General features: G+C 44.9%; 1 protein-coding gene across 6 annotated transcripts in view; it reads right to left on the bottom strand.

Annotated features, from left to right (window-relative positions):
- SHISAL1 (shisa like 1) overlaps window positions 1-17,825 on the bottom strand; it is a 239,480-nt gene that overhangs the window by 63,118 nt on the left and 158,537 nt on the right. The window contains exon 1 of one of the 6 annotated variants that reach the window (XM_027660790.1): window positions 10,042-10,215. The exons of the other annotated variants lie outside the window; for them this stretch is intronic. The gene's annotated coding sequence lies outside the window, so the exon portion shown is untranslated. Of the gene's footprint in view, window positions 1-10,041; window positions 10,216-17,825 lie in introns of those variants that run through there. 6 annotated transcript variants of the gene reach the window in all.

Genomic DNA, 17,825 nt, shown 5'->3' with positions numbered 1-17,825 from the left:
TCTTCTCTGTGCCTTCCTGAAGAGCTGACCCAACTCTTAATTCTTCAACCACAGAATAAAAGGAAGTCACAACTCAGGGTCAGGGCACACAATAAAACTCTCCAAACACACTGTCACACCTTGAAAGCAGAGTCATGTCAAAGGCCAAAGCCACTGTGCTGATGTGCAGTTAATTATTGTCTGCAGACAGCTCGTGGCTAGAAATTCAACACCCAACTGCCCTGGGCCCTGCACAGACAGCAGGCAAGAGCTCCAGCAGGCTTGTGGTCAGTCTGCTTGGTCTGTGGTCACACTGCTTAGTCTGTGGCCTCTGCAGAACAAGGTCTTCAGAAAAACCAGACTCGTGTGGTCCTTAGGCTGTTTCTAGGAAAGCAGGTGTTGCCTTTTGTTGGCACACTCAAGACAGAAATGAGATTTTACTTCTATCTTTTCTCCTTTTTAAGGATTCTAATATTGCAGAGATATTTATGCCTGGCTTGTGTCCTGCTGATCTCTTGTGTTTTGAGGGTTTTGCTTTCTGTTGTGTTGTGCTTTGTATGGTGAAAAATGAGGAAGGGTTGGTGTTCTGGTGAACTTCAGTTTTGACCAAACACTGACACAGCACACCACTAAAAAACCCCCAGAATAATTTTTTTTAATTTTTTTAAATGTTAAGTGGTACTTCACTACTTCTATTTTAAAGCAGTATGTTCTTCAGACATTATTTCATCCTTCTAATCTGTGAGAACTGCTCCTAACTACTCGTATCTTTACATTTTCAGAGATCCTTCACTCTTGTCATAGAACAAATTCAGTATTGATTAGGTGCTCGTTACATATTTTAATCATTGACCTTTCTGCTTGGTCTTTCTGGAAATTCTGGATCCCTTTCAGAGGGGAAGGAAGGCAGATGAATTTCCATATCATCCATCATCGCTTGGTGGTTCAAAACTCAGGCTCTGTAGTTGTTAGGTCACTGTTTGGTTTTGTCATATATGACATTTTTTAACAGCAGCAAGCACTTCAACACATGGCCTGTTTTCCTGGGTCTGCTTTGCTGCTCATAGCAAAATAATTTAATTTTGGTTACATCCTTCCTCCCCAAATAAACAAAACCATCCTGCTGATGGATTGCACTCAGCATGGGAATATAAATAACACATAAGACCTGAGAGTTATCTATCAAAAATACTTTCCCACTTCATATTAACAGCACTTTCTGCAAGCAGATTGAAAAAGTCTGTGATTCTGTGATAAGCACAGCCAGTATGGGCTCAAGAATTGAAGATACCAAGTTCCTTGAGGACCGTGTCTTAGCTTCGTTTTTGAGAAAAGGACATAATTAATCTACTCCCTTAAAGCTTTGGGGGTTTTCTAGTGGTTTCCTAAATTCTTTGAGTTTATGGAAATAAACTTTTCAATCATGGAAAATGCTCTTGTGCAAGAAGACATGACTTCTGAGGGCTTGTGATGATGAGGACTCTAGAAACCAGCTGATCATATCACGTGCTCAGCATCTCAATTTGCAGGAAAAGACATGTTCTTTTGGAGGGCCACTCTGTGCCAGGCACAAATTCTCCATAAAGGCTGTAAAACTGCCTGGTGTTTATTTTTTTTTATTTTGGCAGCTGAATTAGAAAAAAGAAATAATTAATGTTTGAATGAGATAAACATTTATTTGGTTTTGATGCTTGAAACTAAAACACCAGAACCTTTACTTCATATACCACAGAAAGGAAGAAAGCAAAGGAAAGAGGAATTAGGCTCAGGAAAGAGGAAAAGGATTTTCCAGGTTCTGATTAGTACTGCATGAAACAGAACCCGTGCCACTGTTCCCAGAACCATTTCATATGGAAGAAATGAAGGAGGAAAAGGCACAAACAGTGTTGAGATAGGAGAGTGGTGAATTTTGGAAGTCTGTAGGCAGCTGCTGGACACCCAAGCTTTATCAGCCCAGCCCAAGCCAGCAGTAAACTGCAAAACACAGTCAGTCCTGACTTTGGTAATTAATTAAAACAAATTATAAGACTTCCTTAATTCTGTGCCTGCCTAAAGAAATCTTGACTAGGGCTTTCTGGGAGGCAGCACAGCACAGGATGCTTATAAAAAGCATGTTGGGAGCTCTTGCTTGATGCTTTAAGGTTGGACTATAATTACCACTGATTTAAGACTATTGGATTAAATTTCAGAGAAGAACAAAAGAGAAGAATAATCTCTTAAATGCTTCAAACTGTGAAACCTTGTGAATATATGTATTTTGTATTTCATTCTCACCACTGCAGTTAAGTTTAAAGTAATGCCAGTTCAATACATAAAGTAATAAACTTTATTCTTTTTAGTTCTCAGTCATTTGGACTCATGTTCATGCCACTGAGAATCTCCCACTGCAGTCAGACTCAAGATTTAGGGAGAAGTGCACAGGGATGCACCGATCCTGAGCTTGGAGGAAGTGATGCTGGAATATTAACCAGCTCTCTTGGATCCTTCTAGAGCCCTAACCTGTGGGTGTCAGGGTTAAAATCCCCCCAGAAACCCAGGACCTGTGATCCTGAGGCTACTTCTGTAGTTGTCTATAGAAAACCTCTTACTGATCAAGTGGTCTGTAGTAAAACCCACACCAATGTCACCCACGTGAGCCTGTCCCTTCATCCCTGCCCAGGAGCTCCTGACTCGTTCTTCACCCACTCCTTGGCAGAGCTCAATGAATTCCAGTTGCTCTCTCGCACAAACAGCAGCTCCAGCACCTGGCCTTGCTGCCCTGTCTTTCCCAAAAGGCATGCAGCCATCCATGACAGCATTCCAGTCCCAAGAGCTGTCCCAGCACATCTCTGTGACTGCAGTGAGGTCATGGCCCTGATGATACAGAGCAGAAAGGCAAAAGGGCTGTCATTACTGCCAGTTCCCTTCCTCATAAATTTCCCATTGCTATATTTAGCTCCCTGCCCAGGAGTGCATCCCAACCCCTGCAGAGGGGACTCAGCAAGGCTCTGCTTTCACAATTGCATCCCTCGGGCACATGGGGCCACTCGAATAAAATGGAATTTGCCCATGGACCTACAAAAGTCTTGAAAACAGTTATTTGATACAAAGAAATATTACAGCCTGTTCAGTATCTCTTCACTTGTTCTCTTCTACTCCTGAGACAAAGGCAAATTGTTGCAAGATGAACTTGTAATTTAATCATATAGTTGCATGTGTGAAGCTCTTAAAAAGTAATGTATGATGTGAGCTGGTTTCTTATGTAAACTTCGTTTCTGATAGAAACCTTCTAGAGTTTGAAGGGAGCTGCCTGTGACACAGGAGCTGGACAGTGATGCCCACCCTGAGCAAACAGGAAGGGAACAGAAATGGGAAGAAATCAGGAGTGACTGAGCCTGATTTTGCAGCAGAGATGGTGACCACAGTGATTTGTGCCCCCTGCTGCTCTTCCAGCAAGAGAACAACTTGAAGACTGGTACAAATCACAGGCTGGAGGAGCACCAAGACCAGGACCCCTTCCATGTGCCACCAGCCCTTGAAGGGCTGTGGGACAGGACGTGGCTCAGTGACCACTGCACAGATTCACCCAAACCTAGATGAGAGAGGCTGCAACACAGAGCACTAATTAACAGCCTCCAACTTGTGTACATAGAATCTCCCTGCATAGCTGGCTTCAGTGATTGTTCATTTTCTGGCTGGAGTCCAGGTTTCCAAACCTCTGCCAGCAGTGTTTCTAAAAATGAAATTTCAGCAATATCTTAATCAACGAAACGCTGCCACGTCACAACACTTTACAACAGGGTCACAGTGAGCTGCTCTTAAAACTCCACACATTCAGAGGAGGTAACAAGTATGAATGGCTGCATTGAACTGGCTTCATAAAAAATGGTTTCAATATTGAGATGAATCTTAGAAGAATGAATGTATTTTTTATATTTTATTTTCCGCCACACAACAGCAATGAAAATCATCCTGGGAAGATGTTGCTCAGGTTTCCATCCATTTCCAACAACACACCCCTCCTTTTGGATGAAGTTATTCAGGACTGTGAAATTTTGGGCTGACACCACTCCTGGACGTTCTTGTGTTCTCTTTTACAGCTTTCAAGCAAATAATTCAAAGTGTTTTGTATTCAAGTTCTACAGTTTGGGATGTTTGTGCCCTTAGAAATAGAAACATTTTGTATCTTTGGTCTATTATCTTGGCAGCTTTCTGTCCAATGACATGCAAGACAGGAACAAAGAACTCAACCTTAACTAGATTAGGACAACACCACTACTCTGTTTTTTAATGTATATTGAACACTTATATTTGCTATTCAAGATAAGTGTCTGAAGTGGACACAGTTTCCCTGGAAAGTTTTTCTCTCTAAAATTTTCCCTGTATTTTTGACTGGTAAAATATTAATTATCTGAGAAGGGACATAATGGGAAAGCATGCCAGCTGTGTGTTTTACAAGGCAAAGCTTTTAAATAGAAGTGTAATTATTCAGCAGGGGAGTAGGTGAAGAAGGATTGAACAAGTGTTGATGCTGTTAAGACACTACAGGGGAAAAAAAATGCAATGTCCCAGACGTTCAGCACAAAAACAAACCAGTCAGAGATGGTAGATAACCAGAGAAAATGGTATTTTCTGACTACCACAGGCTGAAAATTGTGTGAAAAAGCAGCCCTGGAGCTCTCATGTTTGGGAATGCAACACAGATGGCAAATGCACCATCTATATCTTCCCACCACTTCCTTGCTCTTTGACAGCTCTATTTGGACAGAACAGTGGCAAAATTAATGGCATACATGGATTTTGGAAAGCAAGCAAGGAATCACAGATATCTGTGAGCTACATTTTGGAAACCACTGCCTCCAACAGGCTCTAGGTAATCCATTTCAACCTCTCCTGAAGAAAAAGGTTTCACTGTAAAGCGACACATACAAATGGCAGTAAAAGTAAGATGAGGGGTGGAAGGTCCCCACCTTAAAAAATTAATACCCAAAGGAAGAAGAAGAAGAAGAAGAAGTAGTTTTAGTTAGAAACTGTTCTGGTTGGAGCAGAACAACTCAAAGCAGCAGAATTGCAGTCCCAAGTTTCCCCTGGTAACTTCCAACTCCCTGGTAAATTCCAACTTCTTCAGGTAAATTGAAATCCCATCACCTTTCTTTCCTGCTTGACCACGTGGGAAATCCTTTGTGCAACAGCTACTACATCACACTCCAAAGCTTCTACAACTCCATTCCTGGTACAACCTGAGGGGCTTGAATTGCATCCATCAGAATAAACAGGGTTTTGTCTGAAGCCTCTGGGCAGAAGAGCTGCTAATTCTCCCCAGTCCTGGCAGGAATGCCCTGGGATTTGTTGTTTGCAGTGCCTGGTCTGCAGACACATTGCTGTTCAGAGCTTTGAAGCCTTGAACAATGCTTCATGTTCTGTGTAACGTTACAGCCTGGTTCTTTATTAGGAAGTTTCCTTCCAGCTACTGAAGTATGTTTAGGAATACATCCTGTTCCTATGGAAATCAGGGTGCATTCTGCCCTTGCTTCCAAACAGTTCAGGAACAGACTCCCTGTCTGCAACATCAGACATCCTGGCATGAAGTGAGAAAATCGGGTGGGCCTGCTAAGCCTCACTAGTGAGGAAAGGTCAGCCTGCAAACCCAGGGACTCAGGAGGAGGAGCTGGCAGGCTGCTGGGGCTGCTGCACATGCAGAGGTGAGGCCTTTCCCTGCCTTATTCCCTGGGAACATCACACATCTGCACCCGGGCTTCCCTTGCACGGCCAGGCAGAGCGTTATCTCCCACAAAAACCCAGCCTGGGCAAAGCAGCTGTGCTGCCAAAGCTGTGCCACGTCAGCTGAAGGGAAAAGGCAGTGCAGAATCACTGCCTGAGGTGCTGCTCAACTCCATCAGTGGTCTGAGCAACAAAGAGAAAAGCAAGTCCCTTGAACTTACAAATAATTTCAGCTGATGTCTCTTTTCACCTGTTTTGCAAGCAGAAAACACGCCCAGGTCCGAAACTCCCAAAGGGACAAGAGAGTTTGTGCAGGGGTGTAACATGAGGCATCTTAGAGACATCTCTTTATTCCCTCTGGAATAAATCTTTTGAAACACTGATTTTTGGGGAGTTCTTCTCAAAGTTGGGCCTTAAAAGTCTAAGTAGATTTGAAATGACTGTACACAGTTTTCATTAAAAATATGGTGAGCAAATGAAAGGTCAGGAAGGAGCTTTTCTACACCTTCATATTTAAGAAATCTCACTTTTTGAAGTTTAAAATGACTGAAACAGAAGAGTTTTACTTTACCACTCATATACAAAAATACATTCTCTGTTTTATCATAAGTGTAGCAGTCAAATTCTGGTGAAAGATGGAAGTAAATCTACCAGATGTAAGAGAAAAGATCACTTTAAAAGTCAGTTTTCATTTGTAAACCTTTCCTAGGAAACAACCCTTCCTCAGTCTAAACACTGTTTTATCAGAAAGCACCAGTATTGATTAGTAGAGTGATTTTGAAATTAAGATCAAACAAACAAAAAAATAACATAGCTGAACCAAGTACAGCACATTTTGAAGTGTAAACCCTTTATAGTAGTTTATGAAGAACATAACAGAGCTCCCAACTGAAATAACACCAAAACAGCTCTCATACCTTCCTAACATCATTACTCACTCCTGTCAAATGAAACTTTGTATTTTATAAGTTCAAAAAGTATACCTGGAAACATACCTGCCCTTCTCCCTCCTAAAAACACTGGGGGGGAAAAAAAAAAAGGAAAGAAAAAGAAAATCAAGATGCCACTTTGGACATTTAGCGCTGGTTTCTGCCCTCCTCCTGCTGCCAATAGGTCTCTTTTAAATTCGTAGCTGCCTTATTTTTACATCCAGAAGGCCAGTACATTCAACCTGATAGCAAACAGGTGTTCAGGAAAAGCAGGAATGAGCCATTCTGCATTCCCAAGTCCTTGGAGTACAGATCTGTGAACTTTTTTCTCTGAAAGCTGTTTTGTTCAAATATATTCAGTAAAAGGAGTGTTAAGGAACCAGCACTAGAGGCAACTCCTCCTTTACACCCTCCCACTGATCTGCAACCACCTCAGTGCCTCTCAGACAGTCATTGGGGATCATGCAAAGATCCCAGTGACCAACACAGGAAAAATGTTGGCTATAATTCCATGTTCTTGTGCTGCACTGACATTTTTCTGCTCCAGCAGAGATCTGTCTGGGCACAATGTACGCACAGGGCAAGACTCTGCCCTGGGGATCCTACACTCCAGACAAGCAACACTGAGTGATGAGAAACAGAGGAAAGATGACCAAGGAAAAGTTAAAACAGAGGGACAAAGTGGCTTGTCCAGAGTAGATCACTTACAAAGAAAGGAGCTCAACCCCCTCCACTAAATACTGGTCCTGCATCTTACTCATCCCAGCTGAGGGACTTCCAACACCACAGAAACAAACAATATTAAGCTTATTTCCCCAGGAGAGCAAAGTATGAGCAACAGGCAGCATGAGCAACAGGTAGTACCTTGAATATAAACACCACTAGAAGCATTTTTGTTTATGAAAACCAGTGTACATTATAGCCAAGTTACTTTGCTGTAATGCTGAGTAAAATACAGTGTAAACCAATATAATCATCCATATCTGCAGATTTAGCCTTCATGTCTATGTACTTTTTTCCACTCCCTCAAACAGAACACCTTTATCACTGACAGCTCATGTACTCAGCTGCCTTCTTACAACCTTAAGTGATTTTTGTTCTGAAGAATATCTCTAGAAGTAATGAGGGTTTCTTAGGAATTATCTTTCTTACTGCCAGTTATCAGTCTTAAAAAATAAAATTAAGATTAGTGTTTCTTTTCCCTCATGGCAACCAGGCTCTGAGAACTGAACTGGAATATCTGTTTTTCTTAATAGCACCTGTAATAAAAGACTGAGCTTTAGAGAGGATGTAAAGCACGGAGTAAAGCTTAGATAGATCACTTCCTCTCCACCTGCATTGACTGTGCAGCACTAAGTAGTAAAAAATTAATCATTCAGTATGGAAATTTAAGTCCATGACAGCTAAAGGAGACAAGATGCTAAGATTTCTTTCTTTCTCTTCATGGGATTGTTGTGGAACCACTTCACTGGGAACTAATGGCTGCTAATGGCCCTCAAGCCACAAGAAATATTTTTGGACAGATGTCTCGCTCTCAAGTTGCTAAAAACCAGAATACAAAAGTCAAGGTCACAGGCCTTCATTCTTTAGGATGTTTAGGTAAAAGCTTGAAGTATGATTTGCCTACTCTAATGCATCTGGAACAAGGCATGTTTTAGCACTTTGCTGGACTGAGCTGAGCCAGGGAGAGACTCTTTCTCACAGTATGAGAGAGACAGTTATTTTATAAAAGCTTATTCACTTAAAAGGAGTGTTTCAAGAGAGAAGCAAAATGTGTGCTTCATACTGAGGTTCCCCTACTATTATAACTTCCTACTCCTGTACCAGTCACAACTGAACATCTCTCAGGCAGTACATTAGTTTGGAACTGTATATTCTCAAACATTTCTTACACACAGTGCTTCTCAACAGAACACTATAGATTAAAATGTTTCTTGCAAAACTAGGCAAATTGGTAGAAGAGTTTCAGATGTTCAACCTAACATACAGTTCAGTTCAAAGTGGGTGTTTGCTTGCTCTCAAGAAGCATTTAAGTCCCTCTCATGTTGCAACCTAAGGCAAGTGATCAAGATTGTCAATCAGTATTACAGTCTTGTCTTTCTTTACTCTTGCATCTTTTCACTTTTTACAGTAGATATTCCTACAAATTTCAGACTCTCCTTTTGACCTGTGACTCTGATGAAGGTAACCCAGGAAAGCAGTGATTGGCAGTTAGCAAAAACGGGATTAGAACCACTGTTTTCAGCTGGGTGATAACAGCACACATTATCTGAAGAGCCAGCTGGGCTGAGTTAAATAAAGACTGGAGTTAAGAAGGGGAATTTTCACCTGTACCATTGGGGAAATGGGATGTATAGGATCTGTTTACTCCTGAATCAGAAAATAATATACTCATAGGGTCAGTTTTAACAGTGCTCAATCTTGGACCAAGTGTTTTGTTTGATTAGCTCAGAGCACAGGTACAGGGGAGCAACGTTGAGCAGGGTGGGATATGAAGAACTTAAAGAGACCTGTCAAGGTCACAGCCCGGGAGAGTGACAGAGCCACACAATAACTCACTACTGATCCCCAGCTCTGCTGTAGCAATAAAGCTGCAATACAATGCTCCCCAAAGGCTTCTGTGCTACTGAATGGTACACAAACAAAAAGATAGAAAACATCACACTCTTTTAGTGTCTTAAGGAGTGCTCTGAACAAGGGACAAGTCTCAGTCTGAGCTCTATAGCTAAAGGAGGCAAGGCATCAAAACAAGTACTAAGAAATCTTGTATCGCTCACCCACTTGCTTAATCCCATTCACGCACCGTTAATTAAGTCTGGGGAAATAATTGAGCGTTAGAGGAAAACCGAACTGGGGCCACAGGATCACACAGGGTTTATTCGTCTGTTTTCCTCCTCGGTGACAAAACACGACGCTACTACAAATAAGCCTCAGGAAAATAAAATAAATAAATAAATAAATCGGGCAAACGGATAACCCCGAAGGTTCCGAGGGGTCCCGTTGTCATGGAAACAAGTCACCGCTAATGAGCTTTCCGAGGCACCAGTGATTTAATACCTGAGCCCCGTAAATCAATATTGATCCAAAACGCAAACACACACATAATCAACGCGCTGCCAGCAGCCCGGAGGAGGGCAAACAAGCAGGACAAGCCATCCCGGTCCACCGGGATGCACAACACCGCCCCGGCCCCGGGAGCACACACAAAGTTTCCCAAACGCGGATGCGCGGGGTGGGGGAGAGACGGCGGCAGCCGCGCATCCCAACGCGGGCCGGGGGCTCTCCTCCCGTCCAGAGGCTCTCCTCCCTTCCAGGGGCTTTGCTCCCTTCCAGGGGCTCTGCTCCGCTCCGGGAACCGGGCACGGCACCCGCAGGTCTCCCACGATCCGCCACCTCCCGCCCGCCACAAGCCCCGCACAAACCCGCGCCTGACCTTGCGCTGAGTCGCTCCCCGGGCACAGCCACTTTTCCCAACAGTTGCCCGGCAAATCCCCGAAGGATTCGGCTCCGGCGGTGCTGCTGTGAGCCTGTGCTCGTTCCTCTCGGGTGCTTCAGCCCCGGCGCCGATGCACAGGAGCCGCCACCACCTCCTTCCCCATCTCGCCGCTCTGCGGCTCCCCCACCCAGCCCCTCCTGTCCCCGCCCGCTTCCCCACCTTCTCCCTTCCTCCCCCCGCCTCCGCTCCAACCAGCTGCTCTCCCTCCACCTGGGCCGGCTCTCCAGGTGCCTCCCGCTCCCACGCGTGTCCCTTTCCAGCACCTGGGTTCGCCGCTTTTCCCTTGCCCCGCACGAGAACTTCCCCGGGCCCCGGCGCTCCTCTCCCGCCCGGAGCGGGATGCTCTGCTCGGGACATCGCTGCCCGGAGCCCTGCCCGGCCCGGGGAAGGGCAGAGCCGCCCGGAGGTGGCCGCTCACCTCGGGAAAGCCCGGGCGGCGTCCTCCGGGGGTGGGGGGTACCGGCAGCGCTGGCGGCATCACCGCTGGACGTGAAACCTGGGGGGGCGCGGGGCGCACCCCCTGCCCTCTTCCTCTCCTCCTCCTCTTTCGGGGCTTCCCGGGGAGGTTCGCTCTGCTCGGGCGCTGCCGGCACTGCGCGCCCGCTCCCCGCCCTCCCGAGGGGCTGGAGGGATGGAGGGAGGGATGGAAGGAGGGATGGAGGTAGCGGGGAGCTTGCAGGGCAGGTGCGGGAGCCGTGCGGGGCCCGCGGGTCGCCTTCCCCGGCCACGCTGGTCCCTGTCACCGGCGAGCGGGTGGCTGAGCCAGGAGGCGACAGTGCGGCTGGTTCCCGTGCCCAGCTGTCCCCGCCCGGGGGTCCCAGGGGAGCTGATCCCTGCCCGGCTCCCAGCGGGAACACCGACCCGCGCCTGCCTCTCTCTCCTTCTTACCTCCCCCCAGCCCCCACGTCGCTACGAGGGCACCGGGGATTAACGTGTACTTTCAATTTTAAGAGCATTATATTAATAAACAGCGCTTCGGCGATTTTAAATTACTCTGGGAGCATCCAGCAGCCCAGTAAGAAGCGATCCCCGCCGGGGACGCTTTAATCGGAGGGATCAGAGAGCTGAACGCCCTCCTGGCTCCGGGTTCTTTGGGAAGAAGCCCTTCGGGAGAGCCGGGGCTGCCCTGCCCTCCCCGCACCTGCCTGTCCGTCCCGCACGAGTGCGGGAGCGGGGGAAGGAGGGAGGGAGGGAGGGAAGGAGGTGTGAGCACCGCGGGCATCCCCGGGCTCAGCCCGGGAACGGCCCCAGACTCCGAGTTCCGCGTTCTCAGCACAGACTGAACCAGCCCCGGCTCGGCGACGGCTGTCCGTCCAGCTGCAGTTTAGGCACGGGACTAAGCGCACGCCTTGGAGCAGTGGAAGCCTGGGGTGTTTTTTTTTTTAAGCCGTGACGCCAACACACACGCACGGGCAGAGCAACGCGAGCCCTCCTGGCTCCGCGCTGAGAGACGATCCTGAAGCTCGTCTGCGCACCCCGTGGTCCCCGGCTGCTGCAGCAGCAGAGCCTGCCCCTCCAGACTAACCCCGAAACAGCTCTGAGATGGGAACACGCTGATTTGCACGCTGATTTGGACGCTGATTCGTACGACTGTTTGCGGGCTCGCCTCTCAAAAAACACGGCCAAAGCTTCCCCTTCTCCCCCTCCCTCCTTTTGCTTCACACCCCCGTAAGCCCAACAGGTGGCTGTGACCTCAGAGAAGGTCTAAACCAATCCAAGTAATGTCTATAAATGACCTCTCTCCTGAATTCAAATCCTAATAAAAAACTGGTTTTCATTTACATTTTAATGCAGAAATCATGCAAAGCAGGGAGCTCCACAGACACTGTTGCAAGTGTGATGACTCATGCCCACCACATGTACATTATTTATTGTCTGAGGATGGAACTATGTTTAAATTAGACTGCTTGATAACAAAATCTGGATGTTCTGAACTGCTTCCCTATAATTACGTTCTGGAGGAAGTAAAGCATCATTTCTTAACCCTACTCTCTCTCCCTGACATGTTTTAACTCAGAATCTTGCTTGAAAATCCATGTTTTGAATATTGAAGCAGGTGAACTGCACTTTCTGCACAGGCCCTGCACGTGGAAAGGAACCACCACAGAGCTGCTTCTCGGATCAGGCAGGAATACAAACTGTGACTTTCTCCACAGTAACTTAGCCAGTTGTTTAAAAGCCGTAAGTTGAAGGATTTCAAACAGAAATGAAGGTCCCCTGTCAGCTTGTGCCAATTCCTCATACTGGGATGTCTCATTACTCGGCCATGTAAAACTAGGCTACGCTGTCCCATTGGGGCTCATTCTGCTACAGACACCAAATAAAACTCCTTGTGGCTGTTATTTTTCCCTAAAATAATCACAGAGCAGAGAAATGGTGGACCACCAATTCATCTGTTTCTCTCTTATAATTCTGTAGTGCTGCTGACTCCTGCGTTTCACTGAACCCTGGGAGTACAAGGGCAATGAGTTGTTCTGTTCCCTATTCTTCATTTGTGGGTTTGTGGGGTTTTTTTGGTTTTTTTTCTTTTTAAGCAGATGGTGTCAAGGAAGCTCTTCCCACACATACACAAAGATTCAAAGCCATTCCTGTGAGGTACTCAGGATTCAGCTACTCCTTTTTTCTGTACTTCTCTTTCTGTTTGAGTGACAAACTCATCCATTCCATTGTTAAGAGTGACCAAAGGAAAAGCTAGAAAGTCTTCTTTCAATCTGACACAAATGATCCTGTGTTACCCATGCCTGTTTCCCGAGGAGCAGACGTTTTTCCAGTGGATATATGTGTGAAGGGAAAAGAGCAGGAGGGAGGGTGTTTATTTTTGTTTGACTTTTTGGAGGAAAGAAGGAAAGAAACGCTGGACTTTTAGTGGTTTTAGAGCTTTCAATTGGCTTTTGGTCAGATCCCAAACCCACAGGGCTGAAATGCAACAAACAGTAATAGGAAATGCAAATTAGGACAAGAAATTAAAATTAAATCCTGATCAGTGACTCTGTCATCCCATGCTTATGCCAGATGCACCAACCAAATGCTTGTGTCCCAACAGCCTCATCATCATCTGCTTGATGTTTTATGGCTCTTTTGCAGTAAATATAAAATAAAATTGGTCTTATATTTCAGGCAGTTAGTAGACACTTCTTGTGTTTTTAAAATAGTTGCAATCTTCTTGCTTTAGCGCTCCTCTCTCTCATAATAAAAGCAGTTTAAAATCATGACTTTTGCAACAGTGTAAACTTCAAGTACATAGCTTGGAGAGTGACACCAAACAGAAAATGAGTGATTTATCCATCACCCTGGTTTAAACCAGTGCTGGAACTGGTGTTAGGACCAGGTGTGCTGAGTGTGGCAGTGTTCCAGATCAAGCCTATACTACTTCAAGGTTTTAAATTTAAAGCTTTATATAAAAATACAAAAGATGGTTAGAACAAAGCAGCGATTGCTTGTGTAATTGTGGTATAAAGAAGCTTTGGATGGGAACCTCCTTTGGGCCTTGGGATGATGCCACAGTAAATAATATAATCATGAAAAAGACCATAAAGCCATTATTCAAAGAATCCCTTTTTCCCCCCTCTGAAGTTAGTTGTGAACTGTTTTGCAGTTCACAACATCTGAGTAGCTAATTTCCTGTTTTAGCCCTTACGGGGCAGCTCTGCTGGCTCCCAAAACTAACTTTGCCCCCACAGAATGTCCCTGTGACTTCAGCAAGGACAAGATTCCACCTTGGGCTTTACAGAACAGAGTCTGTGCTGAAACAACCCTGTGACAGGCCAAACGCTGTAAGAATTTACATGCATGAGTTACACACAAAGATAAGCACAGGTCTAAGCCTTTGTGGGACCCCAAATTTCTCAGGTTTCCATCACCAAAGATTGTGCTTTGCCAAAGCCAACAAGGCCATGTTGTTCCATCCTTGGAATTCCACACACTTTCACCCTCTGTATAACTGTTAACATCCAGTTTTTCCTAGGCAAGGTCAGGAAATCTTAATAATGCATTATAAGCATGGAAGTAACAGCACCCTTCAGTATCAGGTTCATTTTTGAAATGGCTAATTCACCTTTTAATATTTTTCTATCGTTTTCATTGGACTATTATGATATGAAACACACACTCTTCCCACATAGTATTCAGAAAAGAGAGAATTTTAAGTATTGTCTCAGTCATCCATCATAGCTCAATTTTAAATATTATCTAAGGAGAACCTGCATGGATTTTCCCCTCTGGGAGGGCTCTGCCTGCTAACAAGGTGCACCAAAGGCATTAGACCCTTCCAGATGAGAAGTGTTGACATCTGGAGGGAATTAACAATCCCAGTGCTGACTGCAAACAGGGCAGTCCAAACTCAGGTGGTTTGGACACAGCCCTGGCTACCACATGGTCCTCTAAAATTGCCAAAGATGGTTTTCAGAACTAAATGTCAAGGAAATGAGTCAGGGACAAGCTTTACTGTGCTGTCCAGGCTGTAGATGTGGATATAAATATCTATGTTTCATTTGCAAGGAAAAAAAATGATGTTTAAAAAGTGGATGAGAACCAAGTACCTCTATAGACATTGTTGGAGCCATGAGTTTGAAAAGAACAAGCTACAGCATAAATACTAAATACTTTAAATGTATTGTTTGCATCAACTGGGGTTTCCAAAAAGAAAAAAAGAAAATGAGAGAGACAAACCAGTAGTTACTTATGGAAGTGCAAGGACTTCTAGCTGTGTGATTTATGCACACATACAGGCATATGCAGACCAATATATATTGACTTTCAAGCCCAATCCAGGGAAGCAGAGTGGGTCACAAGCAGAGGTGCCTCTCCCATGGCAGCCCATGGTAAAAGCTTGTACCAACAAACCCCCCTCAGTGTGTGGGATTGGCATTAATCCTGTTATCAGGGAGGGAAGGACATTCACTCCTCCTCCCACAGAGCAGCCTACTGTGAGTTCAGGATACTCTCTCCTCCCTTGGATGCCCGAGCAAGCCGGACTGCAGCACCTCTCTCCCACTCACACACACTCCCTCCAGCTGCTGCTCAGGAGGGAGACACAAAGGCAGCTATTTTTGTGTGAGCAAATGAAAATTAGGAGTTATTTCTCTGTATAGACAGTGGGTTATGCCCCAACAGCCAACATTTAAAACCCATTAACACTTATCACAGAAATGTTACACCAGGGGGTGTAACATTGTCCCTCAAGAGCTCAGGGAGGCCACCCCCAGCCTCTCTTTCCCCCCTTATCCTTTAGATCCTTTTTGATCTTTCCCTTTCTCTGATTGCCTGGGAGAAAAAGTAGGATTGTTCCCAAAAGGTTAACAGGTAACAAGGCTGTTACCATGCACTTGTAAAGCAGAGAGTGCAGAGCTGGAGTGGAGTTCCTGCCTGACATTAAAAGCTAAAGGACCTTTACAGTTCTCTGTGAAAAGACAACCCACCCCTCTGAATCATTCTGTGCAAGGCAGAGAAGTTATCAGTTCCAAAAACACTCAGAGTTGGATGGGACTGTATAACTCTGTGTTGGTGGAGGGAGGAAGTGGAAAGAAAGAGGGAGGATTTGGCTCTCCAAAATCCAAGTGGATCTTTGTGGCCACAGTGTCCAGCCAAACCCTCCAGCTACGAAAAAAAAAGAAAAAAAGTTGATGCAGCTAGATGCAGCCTTTGGAGCTGGATGTGGAATCCTCAATAAGAGAAAAAAAAAAAAAAAGTGATGGAAGAACAATTGCAATGGAAGTAGATTTATGCAAACCAAATGGGAAGTGTGAAGGGAAAAGAGAGCAAATGCTGGGACGAGTTTTATGTTCTCCACAATTTACTGCTTAAATTATTGTACAATGCATATCAGCTAATAGTTTTTCCACAAGTTCAATTTTGTCACTGTTCACTTTCTGTCAGAGATTATTACACAGAGCTGGACTGTTGAACAGTGGCTACATTTCATTCCTAATATGGCTGCACTTCAGGGGAGGGATTGTTACTGCTGAATTGTCTCAGTTTTTAAAGGAGTCCGAGGTCCTTGACATGGAAGGAGCTCCGCAGATGTGTGATGAGTGTATTTTACTGGGAAATACTCAACCAAACCTAACCATTAGGGTGGGTTTCCTTGTAGTTACAGCACAAGGTTCTCGGCAATAATTTATTTGTTTTGATTCTCTGGGTACCCTCGACAAGTGGAAAGTGTTTTAGTTTAGCTCTCCACAACATAAACACAAAAATATCTGCTCTCCCAGATGCGCCGGGGAACGTATTGTTTGTAAAGTATTTTAAGGTTCTCCAAAGGAGAAGGAATTTGTATTGTTGTATTTTGCTTACTAGAAACCAGCAAGAGCTTTTCCACAGCTCGTTCTGCCGCTGCCTGCTCACATCAGGGGGTTGGGAGGGTGGGACACGTGGACACACGTGGCACTGACTCATGTTCACATTTGCCAGCATAAATGACCTTTTCAGGATAGAGTGTTTAGAGTTTTGATGGCAATATAGGTTAACTTTGGGTTCACTGGTCCCTTCCAGTCCTCTTACAGCTGTAGGACATTTAAGGATCTGGCCCAGTGAGGGAGAAAAGGAAGGCTGCTTTTCTAAGGTTTTATTCTGATGACTGCATGAAATGAGATTTCCCCCTAATCCCCCGTGTAATTCATTCCCATAATCTGTCTGTAGGCACATCAATTTAATCCTTGTTATTACAGGGAGGACCTAAAACATTGCAAGGGTCAAACCATAACACAGAAGGGGCCAAGATGTTGGATCTCCCTACACTTTATATATAATAAAGATTTACAATCATTTACATCTTAGCACTTTACTGGAAATATTCCTTGCAGTAAGTATTCACAAAAAATTTTAAAAAAGGGAGGGGAAAAAAAAAAAGAGAGAAAGTATTTGAATGAGAAACATGCAGTGCAACACTGAGCCAGGCCAGCAAAGAGATTTTTCTGCTGCATGGTAATGAACTGCAAAGCTGGGGGAAAGGGGTTTTTAATGTCAGTGGAACCCAGAGATGGAAGCACAGTTTGCAGAGTTGTTTATGATTTCCTTTATATTCAACTCCCTGGATTCTGTTGGTGCAGAGCAGACACACAGAGGAAATAATCTATTAAACCCTAATGTAAATAGGTTTCTCCTGCACAATATTCCAAGGTCTCAGGTTTTAGATTGCCATCCTTGGGCTGGGATTTGCATAATGTTAATGTGCCTTTGCTGTTCAATGGGCATGGCTTACAATCAAAATCCCCTGTGTATTAATAAGTGATTACATCCAGGACAGTATTCCATCCTCCTGATTAGGATTTCTTACTGATAGACTGGAAAAGGAAATTTTTACCTGCACTGTAAAATCCTTCTCCTGCCTGAAATGGAAACTGGGATGGTTCCCTACCCCATGATGGGATGTTTGTCCCTCACTGTGCTGCCGAATCCTCCTTTCTACACTTACTGATGCAACCAGAAATACCTGTGAACACCAGGATACCAAACTGCACCACTGCTGGCACCAGGCTCTGGGTGCTTTCTAGAAAGTCTCCTGAGCTCATACAGTGTTCTCATTTCTCTGTAGGCACTGTATTATACTCCCATCAGTATTTTCTCCTTAGCAAAAGTGGACACACCAACCACAGGCAGTTTGGAGGACAGGTGTTTACACGTCCTCCTGAATCATCTGTGCCCACATCCTTAAAACTATTTAAGCATCAGAGTAAACCAGCTACATATCTGTGAGGATCTGGGTCAGGCATGGATTAGAAAAT

This window comes from Corapipo altera, unplaced genomic scaffold, assembly GCF_003945725.1.
Source record: "Corapipo altera isolate COAL_440 unplaced genomic scaffold, ASM394572v1 239, whole genome shotgun sequence".
In the NCBI taxonomy this organism is placed as follows: domain Eukaryota; kingdom Metazoa; phylum Chordata; class Aves; order Passeriformes; family Pipridae; genus Corapipo; species Corapipo altera.
This window is presented reverse-complemented; position numbering and strand designations above follow the sequence as displayed.